Raw genomic sequence first — 16628 nt, forward strand, 5'->3', positions numbered from 1 at the left:
GGTTGAGAAACACTGATCTAGATGATTTGAGTACTCACTGGAAGACCTCTGAGTACCCCCAGGGGTACACGTACTTCTGGTTGAGAACCACTGCTCTAACCAATGGGCTAAAAGTTCCTGAGGGGGCACTGCCAACTCCATTTCTTATCAGAAATGGGTTAGGCACCTAGTTCCAAAAGATGGTTCATGGCTGTGAATCCAGAACAAATGGAACGGTCTCTGTCTAGCCTGGACTTAAGCCCCACTCTTCAAAGGGATCTAAGAGCCTAGGCCACCCCACTCTTCTAAGTATTTCCCATTACCTAGATTAGGCAGCTCCCCACTCAGCATTCTGGCTTTCGTAGATCCCATTCTTAGGTGCCTAACGCTCCCTATGCATTGTATAGGGAGCCTAGCATCTAATGCAGGGCAGTGGATTCCACTGGGTGGCTAGGTGCCTAAAGGTAAGTCATTGCAAGGCTCAATGTTGCAATGCCTGAATCCCTTTAGTACATTTCTAAAAAAAGGCATTAAATAACCATCAAATGTATTAAGAATGGAGGAACAAAGACGAGTTATCTATGTCTTATCCTACATTTCTCTCATTTTAAGAAGGAAATATGCTTGATATGCAGTTAACACACTTCTAAAGTCTGTTAAACAAATGTACAAAGTATTAATGACAGAGGAAAAAAGGAGAAGTGTTATTAGATTTCTATAGCAATCATGCATTTCCTCATTTTTAGAGAAAATTAGGTTTTATGCAGGTAGTACATTTCTAAATAAAGGCTATTAAAGAACTGCACAAAGGCTGCTAACTATTAGTGATAAAGAGAGAAAATATAACCTTAAATTACTTATATTTTGCAAGGAAGGTGCTGGTGTATAGCCATCTTTCAGGGATCTCTAAGAAAGTTTTTTTTAAAAGCACAGAAAGTAAAAAAGAGCAGAGCAAAAAGATTCTTACCACAAAGCATCACCATATCAGCCAAGTGGCAAAAACCTCTCTTCTGGGAGCTTAAGATAAAGCAAGCCACATCACCTGAACCAATCAGAAGGTATTCTTTGACTATGTGACCTTTTGCAGACTCATATCTCACATATTAAATTACAGATGTTTTCCTTATCCAATCTGAAGGTTTTTCTAACCGCATGGTCTTTTATGGAATTATTCATTGTTGCATGTTAGAACGTAGATTAAAGATAACATAATTAAAAGGAACAAGCATGTGATTTCTTTCTCAGACTCCTTTTTTCTTTTTAGCATTAGCTTTCTTTGTTTTTTAATTCTGGACCACAAATAAAGTTTCCTCTTTACACACAACTCCTTCAGTAACTGCCTTTTAAAACTCCTAATAAACACTGTTTGAGTTATATGCCTAACCTTTATTATAATTTCCCGTATTGTATTATTTAAAAGTAACCTATTTACATGGTTTGGTTTTATGAATATAGAAAAACAGGGCCCTATACACATCCCTGGAGTGCAGTCTCCTCTCACCTTGGTTACAATGAGGCTTTGGAAAAAAAGCTGCAAATGAACAGCTTGTTTCAAATGAAATTACTTTTGACATAAATTTGGGATATGGCCTCAAAAAGACTTTATTCTTGTGAAAAATTGCAAATGGAGGTTCCGCCAATAGTGCTTGCATCTCAGACACTATCCCAGCTGATATAAAAGCTTTAAAAAAATGCAGTCTTTGTAGAACGGTGCGATGTGGAACAAATTGCCATAGGGTCAAAAGGAAGACTCAGTAGGTGGGGTAAAACTAAGTTTAGATTCCACAGTGGAACCAGATCTCTGATAGGAGAGTTGTAGCTCATAGGGCTAGCTTTATTATATTCACTGCCTTGCCTTCATTGCATTCTGACTTTATTATATTTAGCAGTAATGCAAGGAACCTACAGGCCTGTATCCAGGGCCGGATTAATCTTTTGTGGGCTTGCCCCCGCTCTGCCTGCACTCCACCCCCACTCAGCCTCTTCCCCCCAAGGTCCCATCCACACTCCGCCTTGATGCCCTGCCCCTGCTTGGCCTCGTTGCCCCGAGGCCCCGCCCAATGCTCGCACAGCGGGGAGGGTGCAGAGAGGACTTAGGAGGGCGCAAAGAGGAGTGAGTGGCAGGCAGAACCTCAGGGGGAAGAGGCTGAGCGAGAGTGGGGCCTCAGGGCAGAGCATGGGTGAAGTGGGGAGTAGGGCTCGAGGCAGGTGCCAGGGCCCCTTCTCAGTGTGGGCCCAGCGCCACTGCACCATTGTAAACCCGGTACTGTCTGTAACCTGTAAGACATTAATTTCATCAGTTAGCATAGTTAGCATAAGGCTTGAGGCCTTTGAACAGAAACTTTAAACAAACAAACAGCCCAGTGGAAAACTTCAAGTGTTGGGGAGTTAAAAATAGTGTGTTCAAGAGTAAATTCTAACAGGAACATGAGTCCAACCACAAGAGTGTCATGGCAACGAATTTACGTACATAAGAGGTGCATGGGTTACATCCGCAGAGCCTTAACCACAAGAGGGCCATGGCAAAACACTGATATACTAACCTATAGGACAGGTATTTTCAAACTGGGGGTCATGAGTACATGCACGAAAGACAGCAACTGCTATAAGAGGAACCCATCCAAATTCACGGTTCATTTTGGTCAATTTCACAGTCATAGGTTTCAGAGGGGTAGCCGTGTTAGTCTGTATCAGCAAAAACAACAAGGAGTCCTTGTGGCACTTCAGAGACTAACAAATTTATTTGGGCATAAACTTTTGTGGACTAGAACACACTTCATCGGATTCATCTGATGTCAAGTCTCACAGTGTTGAACCAGAAAAGGGACATGTCTTCACAGGTACTCAGCAACAATACAAAATCCTCAGAGGAGACCCAAGCCAAAAAACAGCTCTCAGCACCACGTAGATGAAAGCTTTATTCTTCTTCTGTAGCAATCTTGATGTCCTGACAGTTGGTTCAGGAATAGGGTGACCAGATAGCAAGTATGAAAAATTGGGACAGAGTGTGGGTGGTAATAGGCACCTATATAAGAAAAAGCCTCAAATATCAGGACTGTCCCTATAAAAATCAGGACATCTGGTCACCCTGTTCAGGAGGCACCAGGCTAATTAAATGCAGACTCACAAGCTCCAGTGTTTGTATCATGTGAAGGAAGCTAAGAAAACAGATTTTGGTGTAAAGCTCCAAGTGGTGAACTCGAACACTGCAGTAACTATGGTCTGGAGCCAATGGCAGCAACCCACTGCAAGGGCACCTTTTGGTACAATGGTATCATCTTCAAAGCAATATGATCTCATCCCCAGATGGCAGTACACACAATCTGAGGAAGATTAATAATTAAAACATGGACAGTATTGAGTTTAATGCATGAACTGATATATAACTGACTAGAAACACTAGAAAACAATATATATCTAAAAGAAGCATATGTTAAGGGCATACCAGGTGTAAGTACAACACTTCGCTATGAGCTAGTGGATGTAACCATGTCACCTTTAGTAACCTGGGAAAAGGTCTGTCCTCTAATCAATAGCTCCAGAGTAGCCACATCTATACCAGGAGTAGCAATGGTTACAGTATGGCATAAGTTAGTCCTGCATACAGTATATACATATAGCACCATCCTATAACGTTAGAATTGGGAAAGGTCTCACATTTAATCAAGGATTAGCAGTAGCAAAATTGTATTGGTAAATACTGTTTTTAAAATATGGAACAGGAAAAGACACTTGTTTTAATTCTTGTCAAGTACCACCACTGAGAGCAGTTCAGGTACAGGGTCTGTGACACTCCACCCTAATTAAGACTCTTATTTAACTAAGATTACATCACTGCAAAACCTTGTGTGTCCCGGACACAGCCTCTTTGGTAGCTTGTGTGCAAGTGTGGAGGGTTTGTAAAAGGGTATGAGGTGGCTGTTATATTTTACAAATGTGGTATTCTGTCAGGGAAGTGATCTCAGGGTTTGAGGGTAGGGCAAATGCAGATAGCACCTGTCCATTACAGTGAAAAGGCAGAGTGAGGGTATGCATGTTATGGGCAAGCTGGGGCATTTTTCAAAGAGGGCGGAGTTAAGGCTTCATGGGCATTTACCTTAAATCTCTGTTTCCTGGTGTGAAAGGGGTCAGCTTGCCATTGGAGCATCCCCTCATGGCCAGGCATGGTGTAGCGGCTCTATCCCCATCTGGTGCCCTCCCGCTGACATCTGCTCTGGTTTTACAGTGGTCTGCCTTTTTCCATGGCCCAGCTCTCCAGCCAGGTCATGATTTAAGTCCGTCCTTCTGGGGCAACAAAGTCCAATAGAAAACAGCCTAGTGTCCTCACCAAAGGGTCTTCAGCCACACCTCTGGACCCCGTAGTCCTCACAGCCTTCTCTCTGGGCTTCCCACTCTCTTCATCCCCTGAATCCTCTTAAAAAAATCCCAAAATAAAAGTATACAAACTCCCCAATTTCTACCCTCTTTGGGCTTGACCACTTATCCCTCTCCTGCTGTGTTCCTACACTGAGCACCTTCCAGAACTTTCTCCCTAGCTGTTCAAATCCTGCCCTTTTATCAGGGCTTACTTCTGGAGGCTGTTCCATGCCCAGTGGTTGCTTTGTCTCTCTGCTGGCCTCTTGCCAGACTTCCCCACTCCGGAGAGGTTACCAGATCCAACTCTCTCCCTGGGCTTTCTCCTCCCGACCTCTGTAGTCTCAGAGAGCCTGCAGAGTTCCTCCCTCTCTACCTGCAGCCCTTTCCTTTGTCTTTCTTTCTTTCTTTTTTTTTTGGCACAGCAGCAGCAGCATCATACAAAGCTACAGCTGCCAACTTCTTCATTCATTTGCTTTTAGATAGCCAAGCTTTCTCCCCCTCTCTCTCTCCTCCCACCCACCCCCCCTTAAGGAAACTCAAACAGGCTTTTTTTGCACATTCCAGTCCCCCTAGTCCATTTAGGAGAAAATCTTCTATTCCAAGTGTGGTGTTTAGATGTTGCTTGTAATTATTAGAATTGGGAGCACTGGCTGTTGGGGGGTCTGAAAGGACAGGAAACAGGAAGGAGAGGAGAGGAGTTGAAGAGGCTGAGGGAGAGCTACTGAGGGTGCAGCAGCAGTTTGGAAAAGAGATTTCCACTTTAAAAAATAAAGTCCTGTTGAAGTTTGTTAGTACCTTGCCTGGCTACAACAACATTTTGGCGACGAGGATGGATCTTCTGCCTCTGAACCCACCTGCACCCTTTCTACAAAGCCCAGGTGAGCCTCCAATTGCTTTTACTGCCTGGATCCATATGTTTGAGACTTATCTGCTTGCAATCAGTGCTACAGAGATTTCTGAAGTAAGAAAGCCTGCTCTGCTAATCCACTGCCTTGGAGAAGAAGGGTAGCATATATTTTATACTTTTTGCCTTACAGACTGTAAATATGAGACTGCACTCAATACATTAAAGAACTTTTTTCTACCAAAAGTGAATGTAGTAGCTAATTGCTTCAGATTTTGCCCGTGTGAGCAGAAACCAGGGGAGACTATAATGCAGTATATTGCTTCCCTGAGGAGTCTGATTGTAACTTGTGACTTTGGGAATATGGCAGATGAGATGATTAGAGACCAGCTCATTGAAAAAACCACCATGCTTTGTGTAAGAGAACGTTTACTTCTAGAACCACAACTTACACTAGAAAAAGCAATAACCATTGCTACCCAGATTGAGTCAGCTACAGCTGAAGCCAAAACAATGAGCAAGGATACAGGAGGCACAGTCCAGGCTGTAACTCCTTTGCAGAAAAGTTCACTATAGCTTCAGACAAACAATTACAAGAGGAAAACTAATGAAAAACCACCAAACCAGAAAATTCAAAATACAGTAAAAGCATGCTTTCGCTGTGGATCCCCACAACACCTTGCAAACTACACAGGATGTCCGGCAAAAGTAGCTCAGTGCAATCATTGCAAAAAGATTGGGCATTTTGCTAAAGTATGTGGCAGCAGCCAGTTCAATCAACAGTTACAATACCAGATGTTACTGTGCAGGCAGTTACAATACCAGATGTTACTGTGCGGAACATGGACAAAATCACTACTGCACATATTCCAGAACAAATAAAGTGCATGGTAAACGTTTCCGCCATACCCTCAGGCAAATCACACTCTATTCAGCTAACGTTGGACACTGGCTCAGCAGTATCTATACTACGTGATTCCATCTATTTGCATTACTTTAAAGATGTGCCTCTTACTGAACCCAAGCTTCATTTGGTGTGCTATTTGAAAAACCGTATTCCAGTATGTGGCTGCCTGCCAGCAATAGTTACTTTTGGTGATTGCTGTCTAACTGCAGAGTTCTACATTGTCCACAAAGGCACTCCTATCCTTGGCAGAGATTTATTGGCTGCTTTAAATCTCAGGGTAGTTAATGGACGAATTGATCTTCCTCAGCAAAGCACTCTTGCGGTACACACACCAGTTTCAGCTGGGACTCAACACCAGGTTGAGGAGAAACTCGGCTGTGCTTATGGGTTTCTGCATAAAGTTAAAATGCAGAATAATGTGATGCCTGTACGACAGAAATGACAGCACGTACCATTTTCAGTCAGGGAAGCTGTTTCAGAGGAACTTAGAAAACTTGTTCAAGAGGACATTATTGAAGAGATTAACTCCTCAGAATGGGTTTCACCTATAGTAGTGATGCAGATGAAGGGTGGAGGCATTCACCTTTGTGTGGACTTAAGGGAGCCAAATAAAGCTATTGTGATTGACAGCCATCCTCTTCCTCACATAGAAGTATTTGCAGAACTCCGTGGAGCAAAGATGTTTTCTACTCTTGATTTGCAGAGCGCATACCACCAGGTTATGTTGCATGAAGATAGCAGAGACCTCACAGCATCAACATGGAGTTCAGTGCTATTTGGATGATATTATCGTGTTTGGAAATACTTTGGAGGAGCATGACAATAGCCTGCAGTCTATACTAAACTGCATCAGCAAAGCAGGCCTCAAGCTCAATAGGTCCAAATGCAAATTTAGACAAACTGAACTCTCCTTTCTGGGGCATACAATTTCACAGGCTGGACTAAAACTTGATCCGGCTCATATCCTGGCAATTTCAAATGCTCGTCCTCCAACAGATTTGCAAACTTTACGTTCCTTCTTGGGTCTTACCTCCTGGTATGCAAAATTCATTCCCAATTATGCTTCTGTCATTGAACCATTACGAGAATTACTACAGGGAAGTTCAACCTTATTGTGGACAACGGATGCACAGTTTGGAAACGGTGAAAGACTTGATTGTACATAGTCCAGTACTTGCACTATTCAGTCCTGCATTGCCCACAATTATAACTACTGATGCTTCTGATTATGGACTTGGGGCTGTTCTCACACAACTGCATGAGGACAACACAGAGAAGACTGTCGCATTTGCTTCAAGGACGCTAACTAATGCTGAGAGAAAATATTCTCCAGTCGAAAAAGAAGCACTTGCTTGTGTCTGGGCTACTGAAAAGCGGAGAACTTACCTGTGGGGCTGCACATTCAAGTTGCACACAGACCACAGCCTTTTGACGACGTTGCTCACCACGAAAGAACTGGGAAGAGCAGGATATCGTATTGCTAGGTGGTCTGCAAGACTACTCTCTCAATTATGAACTGGAATATACGCCTGGAAACCAAAATGTGGTAGCTGACTGCCTTCCTTGCCCGCCTTTGCCCTCACCAGATGGTCCACCAGAGGATGAGGATGTAGTAGTCGCGCTTATTACAAGCACTCTTACTGCAGTTACAAGAGAACAATTTCAAGCTGCTTGTTCAGCGTGTCCAATTCAACAAAAACTACAGGAATTTCTGACAAAGAGATGGCCCAGTAACCCTAAAAACCTTGATCCAGTTTTGCTGCCTTATTTTAGAGTTCAGGGTGAACTTTCTTTGCTCAATGGCTGTGTGCTATGAGGAACACACTGGCTACTTGTGCCAGAAGAATTACAGTCAACACTCATACACCTGGCACACGATACTCATCAAGGAATTGTCAGAACCAAACAATGACTACAGGATCTGTATTGGTGGCCAGGGATAGACTCTCAAACTGAAGCACTCATAAAATCCTGTGTCACTTGCCAAATGCATGATAAGACAGCAGTGACATGTACCCCTCCATTACAGACTGTTCCTCTTCCTGAATCTGCATGGGAAAAAGTGGCGATTGACATTGTAGGACCCTTTGATACTGCTCCAATTGACTGTCGTTATGCCATCACCTTAATAGACTATTTCAGTAAATGGCCTGAGGTAGCGTTTACATCGCAAAACTCTTCTGCTACAGTAATTAAGTTCCCCTCTTCAGTTTTTAGCAGGGAAGGTAACCCCAAAGAAGTGGTTTCAGATAATGGTAGTCAATTTACTTCCTTGGAGTCTGAAACTTTTCTAGCAGAGGGGAATATTTTACACAGAAGGTCATCCCTATATTACCCTCAAGCCAATGGGGAAATCTAACGGTTTAACAGAAGTTTGAAAGAGAGTTTGCAAATGGCTAAACTGGAAGGGCAATTGTGGATAAGCTTCACTACTGATTTCTTGCAAGCATACTGGGCTACACAACATGCCACAATGCATAGATCGCCCGCAGAGTCACTGCATGGGAAACAGATGAATACTAAACTGAACGGTGCTGGATTGTTAAAGGCACGACCTGAAGCCCCAACCGAGGATGATGTGAGAAAATCAGTTGAACAGAACCAAGCAAAGTATAAGGCTTTCACAGACAAGCGGCAGGCTGCTAAGGAACCAAAGTTTGAGTGTGGTTCTTTTGTTAGAATACGAAAACCTGGAATTTTACGCAAAGGGGACCACAAATTCACAGCTCCTCTTAAAATCATAGAGAAGAAGGGATCTTAAAGCTATCGACTTTCTGATGGGTGGGTACGGAACACTTCTTATCTTGCACCTGCCTATGCACCAAGAGGAAATTATGCCAACACCCAAGTCTGCACTGGATGACTTCACCGTAGCATCAACACAAGACATTGCACTGGAACCAGGGCTTGAGAGATGGCCTGTCAGACCCAGACAACCACCTGTCTGGACTAGAGACTATGTTATGTAGTATGTGTAGTGTTTTTAGTGTAATATTTCTGTCAATAGCATTGTGCCTTGTTTCCTATTTGTTCCTGTGGCTAGAACAACAATGTTTATTGTAATGGGGAGAGTTTCTTAAGAGAGGAGGGAATGTGGTGTTTAGATGTTGCTTGTAATTATTTGAATTGGGAGCACTGGCTGTTGGGGGTCTGAAAGGACAGGAAACAGAAAGGAGGGGAGAGGAGTTGAAGAGGCTGAGGGATAGCTACTGAGGGTGCAGCAGCAGCTTGGAAAAGAGGTTTCCACTTTAAAAAATAAAGTCCTGTTGAAGTTTGTTAGTACCTTGCCTGGCTACTACAACACCAAGCCGACTCACTTTTTCAAAATAAACTTTCTTTCCGTAAAACATTGCCCACAATGCCATAGAACACGAACAGCAGTTGCTTTGGTTTTGCACACATTACACAACCTAGCTGTATGGCATGTCTTTCTATCAAGTTTAACTACCATTTAAGGCACAAGTCCATTTTCCAAAGTCCCTGTTCTTATCATCATAATGCCTGACAAGGAATCAGATAAAATTACAGCGGCAGCCAGTCCCACGTCTCTTATCCAGGTTAGTGCCAACATTATCCCCATGAGTTCAGCCCTCAGAACATCATTTTATAGCCTTTTAGATTTCTGGATTCCAAGACTAGGAACACAGAAGGCTGTTCCCACTCTCCCATGTTGTCGTCTTTTGATCCATCTGTGTAGACTTGGCAAAGCTGGCCCCATTTTTCATAAATAAATTCAGAAATTTCATTGATCATAATATGTCACTTTTCCTTCCCTAATTTATTTCATACAATTCCAAAAATGGGGGAATACCTGTCTAGCTGTAATTTGATTTCCCATGGAGTTCTCTCCATTTTTATTTTTTTATATATCTCCTTTTTCATATACCCATTTATTTACCCTGATAGTCAGAGGAAGTCCGTGGCAATCCATACCACTTGGTCCGCTAAGCCCCCGGAAATCCCTATCAATCCGTTGTGTACTTCTGCCCAAAAGGTTAGATGTAACCATTTCATCATTAAATTTATAGGTGCTTCTCTGGTGGCTATTTGCAACACACATGCTGATGTTATTGCACCACATGCTGATCGCAGAGCTTGGGCCTGGAGGAGTTCCAAATTTCTAAGAGTTGTTTTTCCAACCTGAACCAACAGCTTGGCATCTGCATTCTAAAACTGTTCTTATCGATGTTCTCTACATTGTAGCCTAATGGATGAATTGGTGTATTGATTACTGATTAATTACTTAGACCACAATGGTCGATAAAGGTCTGGTCTCCTAAACAGCTAAAGCCTCAGGAAGATTACTACCAATGTTATCAGAATGACAGACCTAGGGAGCACAGGAGATAAACTGCAATTTATCACAAGTTCCTCTATTAATAAATCCACTCAGCAGATAAACAATCCCACAAACACTGAAATACCACCACAGATAGAGAGATAATACAAAGTGTTCAGCACTATGACTGGCATTACTCACATCTCCTGCTGTGGACCCCCGAGTGTCGGTCAGATCTTCCTCATCACCATCCTCATCGTAGTCATCACCACCAGTAGGTGGCATCCTGGCTTTTCCATCTGCCTCAGTCCCAGCCTGCAGCCAGGTCCCTCTCCAAATTTTCTCAGCCAAACTCCCAGCAACCAGCCCCCTGCGCTCAACTTTCTCCCATTATAATCGCACCCCAGCTTCTCCCCAGCCAGGCTTCATCTCTAATTAAGCCACATACTCTCACCTCTTCCCCCCACAGGGGTGTCTCCAAGGAATATAATTGGCCTCTCAGACCATCATTAACCCTTTCAGAGCCTGTGTGGGGTACTCCCCTCCAAATAACACCCTATTTTCAGAAGTTAGAGTTTTGCTGAACTCAGCGTTCCAGAAGGGAACAAGCTATTACCGGGCATCCTTCACTTTGTGTTAATTAAGTTTTTTGCCATTTAATTTCCTAGTTTTTTAAACAGAGAGAGAAATGTCTGTTGATAGGAGTAAGTGGTAATTTAGACACTTGTAGTTCTCACTTAGGTTTACAGTGGATACTCTACTGTGGATAGGTAATAAACAAAAGACCTAGCTTTTATATAGTGCATGTCATCAGTCGATCTCAAATAACTCTATATCATTATCCTCATTTTACAGATGGAAAACTGAGGCACACAAAGAGGTGAAATGACTTGCCCAATGTCACCCAGCAGGCCAGTGGCAGAGCGAGGAATGATCCTAGGCCACATGGTTGCAGTGTGATTTCTTACTGCTCCTCCTGCATCTTGTACAATGTGTTATAGTGGAACGGGGATAATGGTCAAGCTTTGAAATCTTTGCAATGTGCAACTGGTAATAGGGTAGGTGAGAGAAATGGCACATGGTAATACCACAGTATAAAATATATAGGAATGATAGATAGAATCAGTTGTGCTGGTGGGGGAGTGGCGCTATATGTGAGAGAAAGCTTGGAGTCAAATACAGTAAAAATCTTAAATGAATCAAACTGTACAATGGAATTCCTATGGATAGAAATGCCATGTTTGATTAATAAGAGTATAGCAGTATGAATATATTCCTGGCCACCTAATCAGGATTGTGACAGTGAAATGCTCAACATAATTAGAGAGGCTACAAAAATAGGAAACTCATTAATAAGGGGTGAATTTCAACTATCTCCATATTGACTGGGTATATGTCACCTCAGGATGGGATAAAAAGAGAAAATTTCTAGACACCATTAACGACTGCTTCTTGAAACAGCTAGTCTTGAAACCCACAAGGAGAGAGGTAATTCTTGATTTAGTCCTAAGTGGCGCACAGGATCTGGTCCAAGAGGTGAATATAGCTGAACTGCTCAGTCTAGCGAGTCTAACGCTGCTTGATGGACCCCCTGCTTGATGGACCCCCTGAAACTTGTTCCTGGGGGCCCCTGGATGACAACCCACTGTGCTACATGAACCAAATAAAACTTTCAAAGTGACTGTGCTTGGTCTTGCTATAGCCAGCAGATGGCAGAGTCTGTACTGTAAGTAGCAATTTAGCAGGTTTACTTGTTACTTACAAAACTGTGTTTAACAGCTTTTTAAATTTTAAGAGAACTCGTGTGATTGACACTACACAAAATACCTGTGTTGCCTTTTTTTAAACAGTCACTTGTAATACTTCACTCTGACAGTCTGAGCTTCAACGTATGAGAACTGTAATATAATTGTAACCTTCCAAGTTTCCTGTGTTGGATTTGCAATTTAAATATCTAGAACATCCAGGAAAAGAAACAGCCTTTTCTTACAAGTCAGGTAGCAGGAAAATAAGTTAACTATCAGAACTTATTCTGCCTTATGTACTTGTAGGATGGGAGCAGAAATTGTGGGGAGAGTATTCAATAGACCTAGAGTAGGCTAGTATTAGCAAGATATTGGGATCAGAATGCTCTTTCCAAGACAGTTTTGTATGGTAAAACTCGAGAAGCTGTAGTAATGATAAAATTAGCACACAACTTTTCACAATAAGTGAAGCAAAGACAAATTTTGAGGTTGTTTCCTTTATTGATGTTTTCTTACAAATATTACTTTGTAGCAATTACATTAAAATGCCTACAACAGCGCTTTGGTGAACAGTACATACAGCAGGAGATGGGAAGACTTTTGCATATGGAACTCTAGGACACAAATGAATACAGGAACACCTGAAATGGGTGAAAAAAGAGTTATACACAAGGATGAGATTTATAATATTATTGGTGTTGTTAAGTAAATTACAGGGTAGTGGACTAAGTTTTGCTTGAATGCTTACTGTATACATCTGCCTCAAAGCAAGGATGCTGCAGGGGTGAGAGAGAACAGGATGTGACTTATTGGATATTATTGAAAAAATGAATAAATACAAGAGCTTGGCCTTTTCCTCGGTTTATACGAAGATCTTCAATGTGCCTGAAAATCAGACCCTCTGATTTTGTTTTTTCAGTGCAAGGTGAACAAATATTTGTCTACATTTTGGGTGAGGTCTTTAAAAGCTCTCAGCATTTGCTCAACTTTTCACTGAAGTTAATGAGTTTTCCCATTGACATTCAGGAGGAGCAGACTTAGCTCAGTGCTGAGAGATTTGAAAATCCCACCTGTGAGCTACATCTTGACGAGAAGGTGAATAGAACACTCACATTATTGACATGACTGTGATTCTTGTTTTACATAGAGCTGAAGTTCTGATAGATGGTAAAATTACTCGGGGCTAATCCTGAACAAGTCAGTGAAGTCCTACTAAACAAACTACTTTTACTTGCGGACAACACTGCAATGGAGTGGAGCTGAGGGAACGGCTGCTCACTCTACACATTGCTATGCAAGGGCACTGCTCGAGCAGGTGTGTCTGCTTCTTGGAATGAAGCACAGTAGAAACGTGGCAATTGCTTCCTTCTGCAACACACTCAACAGTTGAGCTACGTAGGCTCTCAGTAGAACACACCCACAGGCCCCATTCTTCTTTGTGTTTGACATGCTCTATTCCTTTGTGGAGTCCCACTGCAGATGCCACCTAGTTGTGGACACTCTGCACCTTTGGTTTACCACCAAGACTCTCCCCAAGTAATAGATGGCTCTTGCTGCCTCATGGCCTTGTATTCCCCTGCCCGGCATTTTGTTCATAAAAACCAATACACTTTTCCTTTCAAATTGGCTTGAGACACTAAGGTAACACTCAATCCTTGTTGCTGTGGTGTCTCTAACACATGTCAAGTACCTGCTGATTTCCAAAAGCCATATTACAGATGGGTGGCCATCTTGGGCCCAGGAAGACTTCGGTTAAATATACACAGGGTGAGCAAAAGAGAATATTCCCCCTCTATCCTAATCAGACGTGTTCACTAATTGCATATCATTTTAATTGTACACTAACTTTTCTAACACATGAACCATTTGTTCTTCAACTAACTTTAAATGAGACATTGCATTAGAGAAGCCTGTTGATTTATCAAACATGCTTACAAATATAAATAAGTGACAAACCTTGCTAGAATATCCCCATCTCTTTCCTTATGTTAATATCTCTCTTCAGTTGACAAAGAGAACATGGAGCGCAACACACAGCAGTGCAGCAATCACAGAGGAGGGTTCCCTAGTTAAAAAGAATTAAAATATTACCAGCTGTAGACTTCAGAAGATGTACATCTAACTTTTCAGTCTCTTTAATACATTGAATGGACTTAAAATCAGGTCCGCATGGGCTTTCAATGCTGCCTTTGAGTGATGGGGACATTATGGGGGAAAAAAAATTAAACAACTTTTACCAAAGGATTTTTGTCACAATCACAGATAATAAAAGAGGCCAAGCCTTACTTGGTTATCTAGTCTATGTCCCTGCTATTACAAGCAGAAAAAAAGAAGTGTGCCCACAGCTGGCAAGCAGTTGCCTGCTGTAGAAGGAAAAGAGATTGGGCTGCTGGTACCAAGTTGCCTCTTGAAAGGGCTGGTTTAAGCACTAAACAAGCTATTTACTCACATTCAGAAGCAGATTTAAATAACGGGTGAGGTTTCCCTAATAACACACACACTTTAGCAGCTAGATATCAAATGAGACTAAAGAGTGGAAGCCCTGCTAGGTCAAGATAGTCCACATCCCTACCTGTGCAGGATTGTGCCTTACAGAATGTTCTCTGGGGGGTTGTCAGTTTCCATGGTAATGTCTCCAGTAATGGGTTTTCAGCCCTTAAATTGGGACACTTCTCTACAGCCTACTTTCTTTTCACATTAGGAAGTATTTTCAGACACTCACCCTATGTTTTCCTTCTCTTACCTTCATCCTATTAATATTTCTTATACCACACCTTAAAATATTGCTCTACACCTTTCAGACTTTGCAGTTATAATCCCCTGTATTATTGCGTGGCCAAATTATATATATTAGCTCTTAATTTTTCTTAAAAGTCAGTGCCACTAGGCTCCTAATTATTTTCACTGCTGTTCTCGGATTTCCTTCCAGTGTATCTACATTCTTCTGGTATTGAAGATCCCACCAGGAAACAAAATATTGTAGGTGTGGGCTAGCTAGGATCATACAAAAGGACTCTGGCCTTCCTGCTTTGTGACAAAGGGACAGGTTTTAAAAAGATCTTGGCTCCTAAGTAAAGTGGCTACATTATGAATAGTGCTCATCACCCAGAAGCTATTGTGAGCACCTCTGAAAATCTGGATAATTCATTTAAATGCCTAAATAGGAGCTGGGCTTTTTTGAAAAATCCAACCTACTATCTGTACAGATTCCAAAAAAAATTTCATTGGCCTTTTGTTGTTGCTATCTTACATTTGTGAGCTTATATCTAATTTGCTGACCAGTTTCACCCCCAAAGTCCATTTCAGCGTTATTCCTTTCCATGTGTTTCCACCAACAGAGTATCTGAGTTTTGGATTATTCTTCCCTAGGGACATTAAGCTGAATCTCATTTTTCAATATCCTTTAAAAACATGATTAATTTTAAGTGTCTTTGGGGGTCTACTGTATTACAAATGCAAAGTTTAGGTATTATTGTATTTTACGTCTTAGGGGAGAGAGATGACCAATGTAAACTTTGGGAAGTGCTGGAAGCTTCAGAAGACTAGACTGAACAATGTGCCAAGCAAGAAAGAACTTTTCGTACAGAGTTAAGTGGGTTTCTTGGGGAATACATGAGGGGAGGTGAATGCAAATTCCCACCTCTGGTTAGGCAAAGATCCGACCTATCGAAGCTACAGAGAGGACCATGGTCTGCTGACGACCTGTTCCCGGAGTCTGAAGCTGTATAAAGGAAAGTCTGAACTATTCATGGTTTGTGCTAGTTCTGAGCTTAGGCTGTTATGAACTTGTGATCACAGGAAAGCCCCTTTGTGGGGTTTGAAAGACTGGCCTTTGTTAGAGTGGGGGTGATCTCTGGTAAGCTTATTAGCTTGCTCGTATGCTCTTCTGTTTTAATAAGGTAAAATCATTACAGAGAAAACCTAAGAATAAGTATGCTTGCTTAGAAGAAGCTGTGTAGTAACTTACAACTGTGGGCAATTACAGCTGTTCATAGTCCCTAGAGAGAAAGCAAAGTGCAGATGCAGACCAATTAGGCAATCTGCATTGCTGGGGATGTCACAATCTAGGCAGGGGACTGTGCAGCCTGGAAATACCCCAGTCAGGAAGGAGAGAGACATGTGTCTCCGCCTAAGAGAGATGACAGCTGGGGAGTGGGAAGCTTAAGAGTGGGTGCCCTTGATGGCCACAGAGGGGGAACACAGGTGCAGTTGCCATGAACTGTAACACTAATGTCATGGCCATAATTCTATCCTTCCCAGGTCCCTTCATGTCATTCCTCCCCTCACCGGTGTTCATCACACATTCTTTTGAGCATGGGATAAACAAAGGATTAGATAGGAACTAACAGGGATTCTGTATCTTGTCCGGTAGAGAGTCCTCATGGCAACGCTTGTGCCACAACAGCAGCATTCACCCATATCTTTTGCAACTTTACATCCCAGACAACAGAAACCGAATGTTCCACATGCGCCTGCATAAAGACAAAACAAATGGATATTTTCCCCACCGCTTATGCA

The sequence above is a fragment of the Caretta caretta genome, chromosome 4, assembly GCF_965140235.1.
Source record: "Caretta caretta isolate rCarCar2 chromosome 4, rCarCar1.hap1, whole genome shotgun sequence".
Taxonomy (NCBI): Eukaryota; Metazoa; Chordata; order Testudines; family Cheloniidae; genus Caretta; species Caretta caretta.